This window comes from Phalangium opilio, unplaced genomic scaffold (assembly GCF_054372755.1).
Source record: "Phalangium opilio isolate 3A_F unplaced genomic scaffold, DU_Popi_V2 ptg000106l_1, whole genome shotgun sequence".
In the NCBI taxonomy this organism is placed as follows: domain Eukaryota; kingdom Metazoa; phylum Arthropoda; class Arachnida; order Opiliones; family Phalangiidae; genus Phalangium; species Phalangium opilio.
Window position 1 is genome coordinate 2,555,052 of NW_028324208.1, and position 15,175 is coordinate 2,570,226.

The 15,175-nt window shown below is 37.9% G+C and overlaps 1 non-coding gene across 1 annotated transcript; it reads right to left on the bottom strand.

The window, feature by feature from the left end:
• Window positions 1-14,967: 14,967 nt before the first annotated feature.
• On the bottom strand, window positions 14,968-15,039 carry TRNAE-CUC (transfer RNA glutamic acid (anticodon CUC)). The gene has a single exon. It is a non-coding gene; the product is annotated as a tRNA-Glu (tRNA).
• Window positions 15,040-15,175: the final 136 nt, after the last annotated feature.

Genomic DNA, 15,175 nt, shown 5'->3' on the forward strand with positions numbered 1-15,175 from the left:
TATGTTTTTTAATATTAAGGCTGTTAATCTATTCTGTAGTATATTAGAATAGGGTTATAATTAACTTTGCGTAATTATATATAAGTTTCAGTTTAAATAGTACAGAGAGTAGTTGCGATAATACAATTGTGGTGAAATTTTTTTATAAGAAATTCTAATCCATCTTTGAAGCGCTTTTATTCTCCAAAAAAATGTAACTAATATATTTGATATAAATATATTTGTATGTATTTCTTTTTAAAACTTTGGTGATAATTTAAGGCCAGCGTCGAGAGCTTTGTGGACGTTATTAAGAAGCAAGCCTCTGCCCTCATGCCCCGTAACGGGCATCTTTATTGTCCACATGGCGAAGGGACATTAAATGACACGCCCGATTATGGCCAATTAAATTACTATTGCACGACGCGCGAGTGTAATTATTTTAGAAAATGCGTTTTAGTCCAGTGCAAGCAATATATCAGTTTTGCCAAGCGTAGCGACCAGCGGCATTTGCTTAGCACACGGAACTTTTTTTCACTTTGCGGTGAATTTAAGTACCGTGTAAAAGACATATGCCCCTGTTACGAGTGGTCCTGTGATTGACGGGTAATTCTCAATTGGTACTATTATTCGTTTTTAAAAAGTGTAAATTTTTTTGACTGAATGTTTTTGTGTAAAATTTAGGTTGAATCTCAACACAAGGATGCAGATGTTTTTATTTTTTGATTAATTTTATATTTTATTTTTTATGTTAATTTTTTTAGTTATTTATTATTTTATTTTTCTATGTTAATTTTTTTAGTTATTTAATATTTTATTTTTCTATGTTAATTTTTTTTAGTTATTTAATATTTTACTTATATGTTAATTTTTTTAGTTATTTAATATATTATTTTTGTTAGTGATTAAAACACATTAGTTTTAAAATAAATTATATATAAAATATGGTGTTATTATTTTAATTATTGTATTTTGACATGCAAATGTATACATTAAAAAAAAAGGTTCATATTGATTCAAGACGTATTAATTCTTATCTAAACTACCTTGATAACCTCAAAAAGAAATAATCGCACTAAAGTTTACTTTAAAATAAGACAGATTTTAATGTCTGGGAGTTTTAAAAAACCTTTAATAATCTCTGAATAGAGGGAACAGGCAAGAGGTCTTTAAAAAACCTGTTCTCATTTTTTAAAGAAATGTTTGGAAATTAGTTTAGCCTAAAGTGTTTAAGAAAGTATTTGATTAAAAATATCTTTTAATAGCTGTCAATTTTTTGCTTATTAAATTTCAACCCGCTTAAAAATTTAAATTAACCAAAAATGATTTTTTTTCAAAAAAATTTTAAATTTTAAAATTTTTTAAAATTTTAAAAATCTCAGGGAATTTTTAAAATTTTTTTGAAAAAAATCATACATTTGTTATAAAATTTCAACACCTTTGAATGTCAGAATCTTAATGCAGAATGTCACGTTAATGAATCTGATAACGCAACGTATTATTGCCAATGTCCCATTGGTTTGATCCCTGATCCCGATTTGTAGTGCGTCGATATATGCGAAATCGAGGGAGATGATAATTGTTCCGACATCAAAACCGTTTGCAGCCCCAAATCTTCCAATAACAGTACTAAAAAATGCGAGTGTTACCCGGGATTGGTCTTAAGTGAAAACGGACAATGCAAGGATGTTTGCGAACGAGAGGGGAAGGAAATTTGCGCCAAAAAATAACGCGCATTGTGTTTTGGATATTAGTTGCGAATGTACGGATATTTTTTGTTCTATGTGTCAAGATAGTTCCAAATACACTTGCAAATGTAATGAAGGAAAAAAAAGTCATGCAAAATCTCTGCCAATTTTTAATTTTTTTTAAAAAATGCATGCTTTTATTATAAAATTTTAACTTCTTAACGAACGAACCCTATTGAATACAAATGTTCCATTAACATAGAACGTATTTTATCAAATTGAATTTAGTTGTTTTTGTACTTCTAAGTGTCAGAATAAGGTACTGGTATATTTGAAAAAATTGTTACACCCAAGTCAGCAGCACGGTCTAAACTAGAACAAATTTACAAACATTCGCTGGCGTGAAAAGGCCTGAAGTATTACCTAAATTTTGCCCTAGATAACTGACCAATTGTGAACTGAATTCAAATTTTGAAGCGTGAAAAGCTTTCTAAATGAAATCCATTGTTAATACTTAATTTTTCCAGCATCGAAATAATTTAGATCAAGTTGACCTCGATAAATTATTGAAGGCAATTCGTTACGGAGTGTAGTTCCAAGTTGTTTCTCCTCGAAAGAGAATCATTAGGCTTGTTTTAATTGCTTATTTTGTTGCTTAAACTGTAGATTTTTTTAAAACGTTTTCTAATGTGCTGGGTGAAAATGCTAACGTATCGCTGTGTTATGTCGTCCAGTATTTATAAATGGCTGTAATATTATCCGCTTATGAAATCATCACACGAGACACTACATTCTATCGCATTACTACTCTTGTAAAATGGCGTCTTTCTTTGAAAATCGACAGTTTTAAGGTGGGGGGATATCGGAAAAATTAAGTTAAGGAAGATCGTTTTATAACGTACTATACCATTTTTTATTTCACAATAATAATTTCTATTAAATATTTTTGGTTAATTTAAATTTTTAAGCGGGTTGAAATTTAATAAGCAAAAAATTGACAGCTTTTAAAAGATATTTTTAATCAAATACTTTCTTAAACACTTTAGGCTAAACTAATTTCCAAACATTTCTTTAAAAAATGAGAACAGGTTTTTTAAAGACCTCTTGCCTGTTCCGTGTGCTAAGCAAATGCCGCTGGTCGCTACGCGTGGCAAAACTGATATATTGTTTACACTGCACGAGAACGCATTTTCTAAAATAATTACAGTCGCGCGTCGTGCAATAGTAATTTAATTGGCCATAGTCGGGCTATCCTTTAATGTCCCTTCGCAATGTGGACAATAAAGATGCCCGTTACGGGGCATGAGGGCAGAGCCTTGCTTCTTAATAACGACCACAAAGCTCTCGACGCTGGCCCTAAATTATCACCAAAGTTTTAAAAAGAAATACATACAAATATATTTATATCAAATATATTACTTACATTTTTTTTGGAGAATAAAAGCGCTTCAAAGATGGATTAGAATTTCTAATAAAAAAATTTCACCACAATTGTATTATCGCAACTACTCTCTGTACTATTTAAACTGGAAATTATATATAATTACGCAAAGTTAATTATAACCCTATTTTAATATACTACAGAATAGATTTACAGCCTTAATATTAAAAAACATATAATTCGGGTAATTAGCAAAACTAAGGACCAGTTTGATATTGTAATTCTTGAGCTCACTGTTTGTCTTTATCCGCCGGCCGTTTTAAATCTTCACCGTCGCTTGACCATTCAATTATTTTAAATCAACGTTACTAAAAAGGGTAACGCGTCGCTGTCGATCAGTCCTTGCATAATGTCTGATAATGTTAAACACCAGGTGGTATTGCAATATAGGCGAGCTACACCCGCTATATACATGGCTTTCTTTAAATACCATCTAGCTAAGGACTGTCGAAAGTGAGTCTTTTCTTTAGGGCACGGTCTATTTATCCTCGTGAGTTGCAGCAAGCATAGTTTAAAACACATGTCTAAGACACGTCTATAGAACGTTTCTTCGTGAAAACAATATCCCCCGTAATACCAATAACGCGCCGCACATTTCACCGAAGCGTGATGTATGTGCCCGTACGGACACTCTATTTTAGAAAAGGTTTGCGGGGGAACTATCCACGCTGTAAATCTACTCATTCGGACCGGGCTATCGTTTTGGGGGTTGTTTATAGTCGTAAAAGATTGGGTTACGCTGACAAAAACGCTACCGTGAAAAAGGTGTTTAGAAATTAAACGCAATGCAAATTGGACATGGGGTTTTTCCAGGATTCTATGTTGGCGAAATAGTCTCAGCCAGCATAAATCCTCCAAAGCATTGAAGGTATAATCAACGGCCATATCGTATTGTATTTCGTAGCTTTCTATTCTATCGCGTTCTTTTCGCTCCTGTACGCAAAATGGGTTTGAAAACCAAAATTTGTCCGCGTTGGGGCTAAACCACCAGTTAGTAAAGATACCATCGTTTTCGACTTTAAAAAACATATGGTCCGTGTAATTGGAACAACCCCTAACGAGAGCGTGGAGTAAATTCGCGTTAGGTCGATAGTGGTGATTATAGACATCTTGAATCGTAAACACTAAGAAAGAAGCACTGTACGCTCCTGTTAATCTACGCCAAATGTTCCTTTTCTGAGCGTCCGTTAAAGTATTTTTATCCCAAACATCTCTAAATAAATCTTCCCAAGTAAAATCCTCCCAAGTAAAATCCTTTAAATCAGGATTGTCATAGAGCTTTCTATTTACCCTCCATATCATCGAGCGACAGCAAGGAATTAAAATAGACATTGCTTACAAGTGTTTAAGAGCTTGTAAAGCGAAAGAGAGCTACTAGAAAATTTTCGAATGAAGAAAGTAACGAGACTCTGGTCTTTAAATACTCAAAAAATTGATATTATTTACGCCCCAAAAATACATTTTTATTTATTGTGGAGTTGATACTAAAGATTGTAAAGGATGTCACCATACCTGCCTATATAAAAATACCCCTATAGTTTAATATTAATATACAATTATTTAGATTTAAATCATATTAAAAAACTATTTTTCTCCCTCCCAAAATAATTACTTTTAACCTTCATTAAATTTTGTTTCTTTATATAATGCGATCTTATGTGAAATATTCAAATTAAATTATTCAGAACACGCCCAAACAAGCTTTTGCATACAAAAAAACTAGGACCTTGAGCTAAATAGAGATTTCTAACTTTATAAATATATATGTAAAAATCAAGTATGAATTTGTTAGCGGAAAGTTTAACATTTTCTCCTCCCATTATACAGGGTGTTTTCGCTTGCCATAAATCAAAATGTGCGAGTTAATACTCGAAAACCTGAGAAACACACGAAACAGTGTTACGATTAATTCGTCATATAGGACATGTCAAGAATTTTCTCTATTATAGTCGCTGTGTTTTTTTTCACCTTTCAGCCACAAATACATTAGGATTTTTTCTTTTGCGTTACCTTAGAGTTATATTTCAAAGTACATAACTTGTCAAAAATGATTGGTTAGCTTATTGTAATATTTATCTACGCTTCTAGTCATGTTTCTTATTTGTTTGGAAGAGTAACGGTTGCTTATTTCGGTAAATTTATAAAATTATCTCTAGAAGGACTATAATTAAGTCACAAAAGATTAAATGAATTATCCTATAATATTTTTTACTTAGAGGCATGTATACTTATTACAGACTCCAAAGATAGCTCTAGTATAAAAAATAGAAAAGGAAACAGATTTATTCAACATGTTAATTATACAGCTTAAAAAATAAGCCACTAATTAACAGTTTTTTTTAAACCCCCCTCCACTGTCTAAAGCATATTCAATTTAATCACCTCTATGATTGACGTAATTATCATTGGCATCAATTTCAGAGGTTTGCCTCTAGCATAATATTCAACTGGGATTCCTTGTAATAGAAAAAATTGGACAGGTAAGCTATCTATGGGTGATTTTTTTAATCGAGACACATCCTTCCTCTTATAGCTATTTTATCCATTTCTTTGACCCCCCAACGTGTAACTTTAAACCATTCCTAGGTATTTTGTAGTAAGGTAAACATTTACGAAAATATTTCACTCCTCCCTTTCATGGTTAATTGTGAGTCTTTCGCCGCTAAAAGAGAAAGTAAATTACTCCGAAAAAAAATAGTTTTCTGTAGTGGGAAAAAAAAGAAAATCAAGGCGAGTACAAGACTAGACGTAAAAAAGGGTGGGGTGACCTAATTTTTTGCCGGTATATATACTGGTTTTTTAAATGTTAACAATTTAAACTCTTTGAAACTCTGAATGCGTCTCTCTTTACAATCGGTGAGTAACGGGGTAAAATCTCTTTTTCGTGCAAGTTAAAGAAATTTATTCGATAGGCTTAGCAATAAATATTTGTGAGAAAATTTTCTTGATGCAAATTGTTTGGGTTGAATTCGACGGCTGAGCATTACGATCTTGTTTACGGTACTTTAAAGCCATCGTTAACTCGTAGAAAGCGATAAAGAGGGGCTCGTCACTTCTAAAATATTACAAAAAAAGGATTTGAATCCGAGTTTTTCCCAATTTAAATTCTTCAAAACCGAAAAAAAGGGATAATTTGATGGCTAAGTTCCGAAGCGTGACTCGGTATGTACAGCCACTTGGTACGTACCAGACTTTAGCTAATTTCTTCTTTTTGTTGCAGCCCGCTTTTTGAGGATTATTAATATTTTGTCAAGATGCGGCTCGGATTTTTTTCTCCGGGAAGTACGCGGCGCCCCAATGGGTTATCATTTACCTTTAATCTATGAGTTTCAATAGGCATGGAAGCGAGTTTCTTGCCACATAATGGGGTTTTTCTGTAAAAGCTTTACAGGAAATCTTTTTATATGCGACAAAAAGCCCGCTTCTTTACTTGTCGAGATTCATAAACCAAGGGCTCTGACGAGGGTTCTTTGGTGGTTCTTGTAAAGTAGTTAAGGAATGCTAAAATTACTATTTACGGGGGGATCCTGCTCTGCACTACGCATTCTTAATGCAGGTTAAATGTTTTGAGTTTTCGAGGTGTGGACCAGGATCTTCCCTTAAAGATAGTACTAATTGGCTAATATTTGAGTTTTTTTTTCGCCTTACAAAAGGATGAAAATATTAGTTTTCCCGTCTTATTTGTCGTTGTTAAAGCTAAAAAAAATGTAAAATGATTTATTCCGTATCTAGTTTATAAATTGAGTCTCGTTAAAATTGGTAAAACGCTTCCGGAAAATCTCTCACTGAAGGCGCGAAGAATGACCTTCTTTTTTTTAGAATCTCTTTTTTTTTGCCCCTGGCTATATTGAGGCGAATAAATCTCGCTCAACTCCAAATTTCTCTCTCTTAACGGCTAAATGGAAAATTTAGGTATTTAGAAATGAATTCTTTTGTATAAATATATGGACACTTTAAGAACACAAATAACGCCTTTGTTTGGCTACTCATTTGTTTATTTTGTATTTAATTTTCTGTACAAGACGTAAGAGTAAATATCTTTGGTTTTTTAAAATGTGTGTCTGTTTTTTCATTAAATTTTGACTTAGAAGGAAACAAAGTTGATTTGGCTCAAAATCAGGTTTTTTTTGCCGGCGAATAATAAAAGGCAATAAATTGCTGGCGGGAAAATTTAAACAGCGACGGTCTGTACGTGCTCGAGTTAAGGCAAACGTAGTTAAATTGGTTACCCGTATTAATGGCGTAGTCAGGGTAAATGGTCTGATCTACGTACAATTAATTAAACAGTAACACCCTGTATACGAATCCAGGTTAATCCGAGCTTGTTTATTTGTACACCGGGATTTGAACTCGCTACCTCTTTGTTTACAGCATGAGAAAACCTTGCTTTTCGTCAACTAACCACTGGAAACGTTTATTTTCGCTAAGCCAACGGGGACACCCTAGTTAAAACATCATCCTTGGAACATCTACATGGGTAAGTAATCAAACGGTAGCAGGTACATAAGTAATCCACCCATTATTAGTCCAATCAAAGGGGGGTAAATCTATACTTGGACGAAACTTGGTTGGACCAGACATAATTGGGTTTGTTTTGACTAGTTCGGAAACCCTTCAATGGGTGACATCTATTTAAAGTACAGTTTAAGGCATACAATAACAGGGTGAAAGGCAGGGACTGAACTTGTTTCGGGTTTTTTTCTTGGGCTACAACCTCTACATCGATAAGCCTAGACTGATCCGGGCTACTTTCGATTTGTTCAATGGGTAAATTATCTTAATAGTTACTAAAATAGCCCGCTAGAAGCCATGGCTCGTATAATTATATAATTAATATATTTTAGTTTTGGTTTGAGTCTGAGTCTGGAGGATGACGTCATAGTCACCCAGGTTGAAAGCACCCTCTACGACTAGGGCTGGTCCGGACTTGTTTTAATTGATTATATGGGTAAATTACCTTATTAGTTACTAAAATAATCCGCTAGAAGGAGGGGCTGGTTGTAAGTTTTTTAAATTTGGTACCCTTTACTAGTAGGGCTGGTTCGAACTTGTTCATGACCATTGAACGGTCACAGCTATTAATGGTTACTAAAATAGTCCGCTAGAAGGCGGGGCTGGAGAGAAGTTTTTTAAATATGGCGCCAATAATTTCATATTAGTTTGAGTTGGAAGGATGACGTCATGGATGCCCAGGTTGAAAGCAGCTTTACCAGTAGGGCTGGTAGTCCGAGCTTGTTTGGAGGGTTATTAAATAGGTCATTTCCCCTTAATAACACGCTGGAAGGTAGGACTGGAGGTAAGCTTTTTTAAAGTCCGGGCTGGTTTGGGTTTATTAAAGGGGTACCGCCCATTACTAGCACCCTAGCAGGCAGGGTAAGATTGGGGGATGACGCCAAGGTTGAATATAGCTTGTTTTTGTTTTGATTAAGAAGATGACGTCATGGGTGTTGAAAATAACACAAGGTAGGAACTCGTGGTAGTCTGGAGCTATTAAAAGGGGGTAAAACCCCCTTAATAGCATGGTGGAAGGCAGGGTAAGTCAGGTACAGGGTTGGCACACTGGTATCCAGTCCGGTTTTATCCACCTGGATTAAACCGGTTTAAACCACGATGAAAAATCCAGTGGATTTTTCAAAACATATGATAAAGGAGTACAGCGCAGGCACCATAAAGTGAGATGGAAGGAAACGTTTGACCCACATGTCTTTACCTCTTTATTTCATCGAAATGGTCGATTCCCATATGTTGTGGGTTAGTTTGACGCGCCCTCCTCCCACTGCCCACCCGAAACTCTTGAGACTGAGTTGAATTTTTCGCAACGCTATATTGTTGGGTCGGACCCCGCATTTAGAAAAATCTTTATCAGACCCTGCCCTATTGAAGATCACAAAAAAGCCTACCCGGGCCCGACCCTAGCTGCCCTATTGAAGATCACAAAAAAGCCTACCCGGGCCCGACCCTAGCTGCCCTATTGAAGATCACAAAAAAGCCTACCCGGGCCCGACCCTAGCTGCGCTATTGAAGATCACAAAAAAGCCTACCCGGGCCCAACCCTGCCCTATTGAAGATAATAAAAATGTCTACCCGGGAAGACGGAATGATAACCCTACCCGACCCGACCCGACCAGCAAAACATTTTAAGTAATTTTCTCACCCAACCCGACCTAGGATTTTCCGACCCGATATGGGTCGGGTTGGATAGAAAAATCCTGATTAAATCAGGGGCCCTACTCATCTCTAAAGGAAATGTCTATAGTTTTATCAACTTTTATGTACAATAAAAATGATTCTCAATTAGACGGCCTAGCAGAAGACAACTAGCGCGCTAAATGTAAAAAGAAGTGCTAAAATTAAGCACTATAGAGAAGTTTAAAAAAAGCCAGATAAATCCAAAAAAATCCGGTTTAAACCAGCAAAAAACCATACCAGTGGCTTTTTCAAGAAAAATCCGGATTTTTGCCAACCCTGGTCAGGTAGGATTTTTTATGGTCCAATCTTTGGTTGGAGGGTTAATCCGGGCTTGTTTGGGAAAAATGGGTTAAACCCACCCCCGTTAATATTCATAGACGGCGACATAGCACGGTGGAAGGCAGGGTATGTCAGGTAAGATTTTCTCATACAATAACGTAATCTTGGGTCTTAAATTTAAACGGGGATCTTGCAAAAAGAACTACACCCTCCGAGGGTTAGCCGAGCTTGTTTTGGGGGAAAAATAGGTAAAACCCCTCTAAAGAGTCATAGCATGGTGGAAGATAGGGTTCATCAGGTAGGAATTTAGCTTAATCTTTGGGTGGAAATTTTGGTTTCAGTTTGGTAGAGGGCGGCCATCTTGGGTGGCGGCGTTCTTGGATCCATGTCTATCTGTATAGTTCCTACTACTAGTATCAAAACAATACCATTCAACATCTTTAAAAATGTTTTTCATTTTCCACTTTATCGCATTGTAAAGCAACGGCATCACAGACAACCTCAGCGTTCCTTCCTGAGGCATAGCATATCGTTGGGAAATTGATTAAGGGCTTCAGTGAATACCCTGAATCTTGGATTGTTTACTGTTTGATATGAAAGTGAAGCGTCTGCCAACCATGAAAGCAATAAACGATCAAGCATGGGACTCTGTCTTGGATTGCTATAATATCTGTCAATTGTTGAGTGAAATCCACGTGGCAGTGGCGTATGTGCAGATGAAGTTGTTGCAGAAAAAACAGAAGGGCGTGCCAAAATTGGAGACGGGGTACTGCCTGATACGTAATAGTCATCGTGTTGTTCATGACCATCGCTTTGAGCTTCCGCATCTAAATCAGCTGGCGAATCTACTGTTAATTCCTTTACAACATGATGTTGATCACTTCCTGGAAATGACTCAGAGTTGGCCGCATCACCAATTTCAAATTCTTTACTGGTGGACGTGATACGGGAAGTAGTGGAAATAGTGGAAGCTAAGCTTTCTGATACTGTGGTAACTGTACGGTTACTTGCACCAGAAGGATTACCAGCAAATAAACTGTAAATTGAATTGGTTTGCTCTATCGCTCTTTCTTTGTCCCGTTTATGCTTTTCAGAAGCTGCCCTTGCAGACTTTTCATGCAAAGGATGGAATCGTTTCAAGTGGTCCCAAAGACTTTTGGTTGAGGAATGGTTATTACTAACTTGAAAGCACCTTGACGGGCATACTTTTAATTAAGGCTGGCTTGACAAATTTTGAAGTTTGCACCAAAAAAGTTTAAATCTGTAATAAGTTTCTGAGAAGACTGATGTTCAAGAAATTATGATAAATAACCTATTCCGGACTTGCCCGCCAACCTTAATAACCTAAAACTATAAAACATTCGTGTACATGAATGATTACGGTTGTGGCTTGACACTCGCTAGCGCCTGAAGGACCGATCACTCAGTGGAATCGGTGTTCATTTGTAAGTGAGTGGACCATTTTGGAAATTACATAGAGATAATTAAAACACAGGGGTGATGCCACCATTGAGGTCTTCTCTCTCTCTTGCCTAGAAGCCCCGCTATAGGCAGTGAGAGTTGACTAGCCTCTTGCCTGTAGTGAACTTTGGCACAGTCTGGCAGTGACCCTTGGTGTGAGGGTGAATACCCCAATGGTGGCCTTGCCCCTGTGTGTTTTCCGAAATGGTCTTTATGCGTACTAAAATGATTACACGTAATGCGTAACCGGTGTACAAGTAGCGCCAACAATTTAGAAATGACGTTTCAAATGAAGACTGAATTATGACCAAGAAATTCTAAAGCACGGAGAGGGAAATTGCAGTGCAATCTTTTCTTCATAGAGGCGACAATAGAAATGTACCATTTCGATTAACGAAATTAAATGTATAAATTCATGCAACACCCTTGTTTGGCATCCACTATTAAATATTTACATTTTCCTTTCGAATTATGTCAAAGTTCACCTGCTCTTTTTAGAAAGTCAGTAGAATATTTCAAATATTCAATATTGACCCCTCAACACGTACTCCCTTCAAAATAGTTAATATCATGATAAAATGTTTTCGGAAAATGTAATTTTTCTTGAAAAAGCGTAGATATGTAATTTTTTCAATTAATTTAGAGGGAATGGATCAGTAAAATCAGTTGATTGAATTTAATATTGATTAAGGATTAAATGGATAAAAATAACTAAAACAATTGCAATATCTGAAACTTCAGTCAAATGATAAACCTCACACATATCGTTTGTTTTTTCGGACTTGGTCTAAACCAAGACGTTTTTTTATAATATCTGTCACTTCAGTCTTAATGTAATTAAAATTTGAATAATTTTATTTTTGCTTTACCGTCATATATTTGCGGTTGATCTATTTCTAATTCCTTAAAGAAGTACTTAATTATAGTTAATTACATTTAACTTATATCCAATAACATTGATTTTCATAAGCATATAATGTTGTGCTTTATTTATGAAAGTTTAACAAGATGGCCCCGGCCAAATTAGAGCCCCATCGTTTGTAAGGCTCCATCTGTCGAGGGCAATCTATCTTTGGAATAGGTATTAGTTACCCTTAATCCCCATCCATTTAAAATCATCAATAAATCCCTATCACATTTAAAAGCATCAATAAAAATCACCAATGAAAGAAAATCTTCATTAGTGAATAGCCCATCGACGCGTTGCTTTTAACAGTGCTAAAATGATTGCTTGGAACAACTAAATAATCCCTCAAGTACCTACAAACATCCACAAGTACCCGGGGCAAGCACCCGGGGCAAGTACCTCCAAGCACCCACAAGTACCTACAAGCACTTACAAGTACCTACAAACACCCACAAGTACCCGGGCAAGAACCCACAAGTACCCGGGGCAAGAACCCACAAGTACCAACAAACACCCACAAGTACCCGGGGCAAGTACCCACAAGTACCTACAAACACGCACAAGTACCCGGGGCAAGTACCCACAAGTACCTAAAATCACCCACATGTACCTACAAGCACCCACAAGTACCCGGGGCAAGCATCTACAAGTACCCTGGGCAAGCACCCACAAGTACCTACAAGCACCCACAAGTACCTACAAACACCCACAAGTACCTACAAGTACTAAAAAGTACCTACAAGCACTCACAATTACCTACAAGCACCCACAAGTACCTACAAACACCCACAATTACCCGGGGCAAGCACCCACTAGTACCCACAAGTACCTAAGAGCACCCGCAAGTACCTACAAACACCGACAAGCACCTACAAGCACCCACAAGTATCTACAAGCACCCACAAGTACCTACAAGACCCCACAAGTACCAACAAGCACCCACAAGTACCTACAAACACCGACAAGCACCTACAAGCACCCACAAGTATCTACAAGCACCCACAAGTACCTACAAGACCCCACAAGTACCAACAAGCACCCACAAGTACCTACAAACACCCACAAGTACCCGGGGCAAGTACCGACAAGCACCCACAAGTACCCACAAGTACCTACAAGCACCCACAAGTACCTACAAGCACCCACAAGTACCTACAAGTACTCACAAGTACCTACAAGTACTCACAAGTACCTACAAGCACCCACAAGTACCTACAAGTACTCAAAAGTACCTACAAGTACTCACAAGTACCTACAAGCACCCACAAGTACCTACAAACACCGACAAGTACCTACAAGCACCCACAAGTACCTACAAGCACCCACAAGTACCTACAAGCACCCTCAAGTACCTACAAACACCCACAAGTACCCGGGTTAAGCACCCTCAAGTGCCTACAAACACCCACAAGTACCCGGGGCAAGTACCGACAAGCACCCACAAGTACCTACAAGCACCCACAAGTACCTACAAGCACCCACAAGTACCTACAAGCACTTACAAGTACCTACAAGCACTCACAAGTACCCACAAGCACTCACAAGTACCCACAAGCACTCACAAGTACCCACAAGCACCCACAAGTACCTACAAGCACCCACAAGTACCTACAAGCACCCACAAGTACCTACAAGCACTTACAAGTACCTACAAGCACCCACAAGTACCTAAAAGCACCCACAAGTACCCACAAGCACCCACAAGTACCCACAAGCACTCACAAGTACCCACAAGCACTCACAAGTACCCACAAGCACCCACAAGTACCCACAAGCACTCACAAGTACCCACAAGCACTCACAAGCACCAACAAGTACCTACAAGCACCAACAAGTACCTACAAGCACCCACAAGTACCTACAAGCACCCACAAGTACCCACAAGCACTCACAAGCACCCACAAGTACCTACAAGCACCCACAAGTACCTACAAGCACCCACAAGTACCCACAAGCACTCACAAGCACCCACAAGTACCTACAAGCACCCACAAGTACCTTTAAACACCCACAAGCACCTACAAGCAACTACAAGCACCCACAAGTACCTACAAACACCCACAAGTACCCGGGGCAAGCATCTACAAGTACCCTGGGCAAGCACCCGGGACAAGCACCCGGGACAAGTACCCACAAGCACCCACAAGTACCTACAAGCACCCACAAGTACCCACAAGTACCTATAAGCACCCACAAGTACCCAAAATTACCTACAAGCACCCACAAGTACCTACAAGTACCCACAAGAACCCACAAGAACCCACAAGTACCTACAAGCACCCACAAGTACCCACAAGAACCCACAAGTACCTACAAGAACCCACAAGCACCCACAAGCATCTAAAAGTACCCACAAGCACCTACAAGTACTTACAAGTACCTACAAGTACCCACAATTACCTGGATCACGCGACTCGCTATAGGTTCAACTTCCACAGAATGAAGCAAACTGAAAATGTCAACATAACTTGTTATCAGGCACAAAGCTAGGCCCTCCCTTTTTCTCAATCTGGTTGAAAATTGACGAAATGGGTATCAGCGCGCTAACAGGTTAACCTGACGTTTAACTCAAGAGCCGTACTTCCGTAATTAACTAAAATTAACATACTTAGACTTAATTGTTTTTCATGCTACTTGCAAAAGGCACACCCTGAATACTTAATTGTTAAATTAAGAGTATTCCGAAATGTAACTTCGCTCTAGTTTTTCAGTTAGAAGTGGCTAAATATCATGAAAAACCCCATGTTAATCTCCATAGGAAAATTGGTAAAAGCATGTGAATTTTGCTTTAACGTTACAAAAGAGTATCAAGTCATATCTACAAGGGCCTACCGGCCCTGTAGAATTCTTCAAAAGCGGTACAAAAGCACTCACTCCGATACCGGGAATCGAACCCGCCCTTCTGGGTGAGAGCCAGATATCCTAGCCACTAGCCCATATCGGACTTGCTTAATCAAGTCTTAATTCAATTCATAAACCAATATCCTTAAGTCTATTCTTGACAAGCGGTACAAAAGCACTCGCTCCGATACCGGGAATCGAACCCGGACCTTCTGGGTGAGAGCCAGATATCCTAGCCACTAGACCATATCTGACTGGCCGGAACAACCCAAAATATTATTCCTATAAATGTGTCTTTAAGTTTATTCATCAAAAGCGGTACAAAAGCACTCACTCCGATACCGGGAATCGAACCCGCCCTTCTGCGTGACAGCCAGATATCCTAGCCAC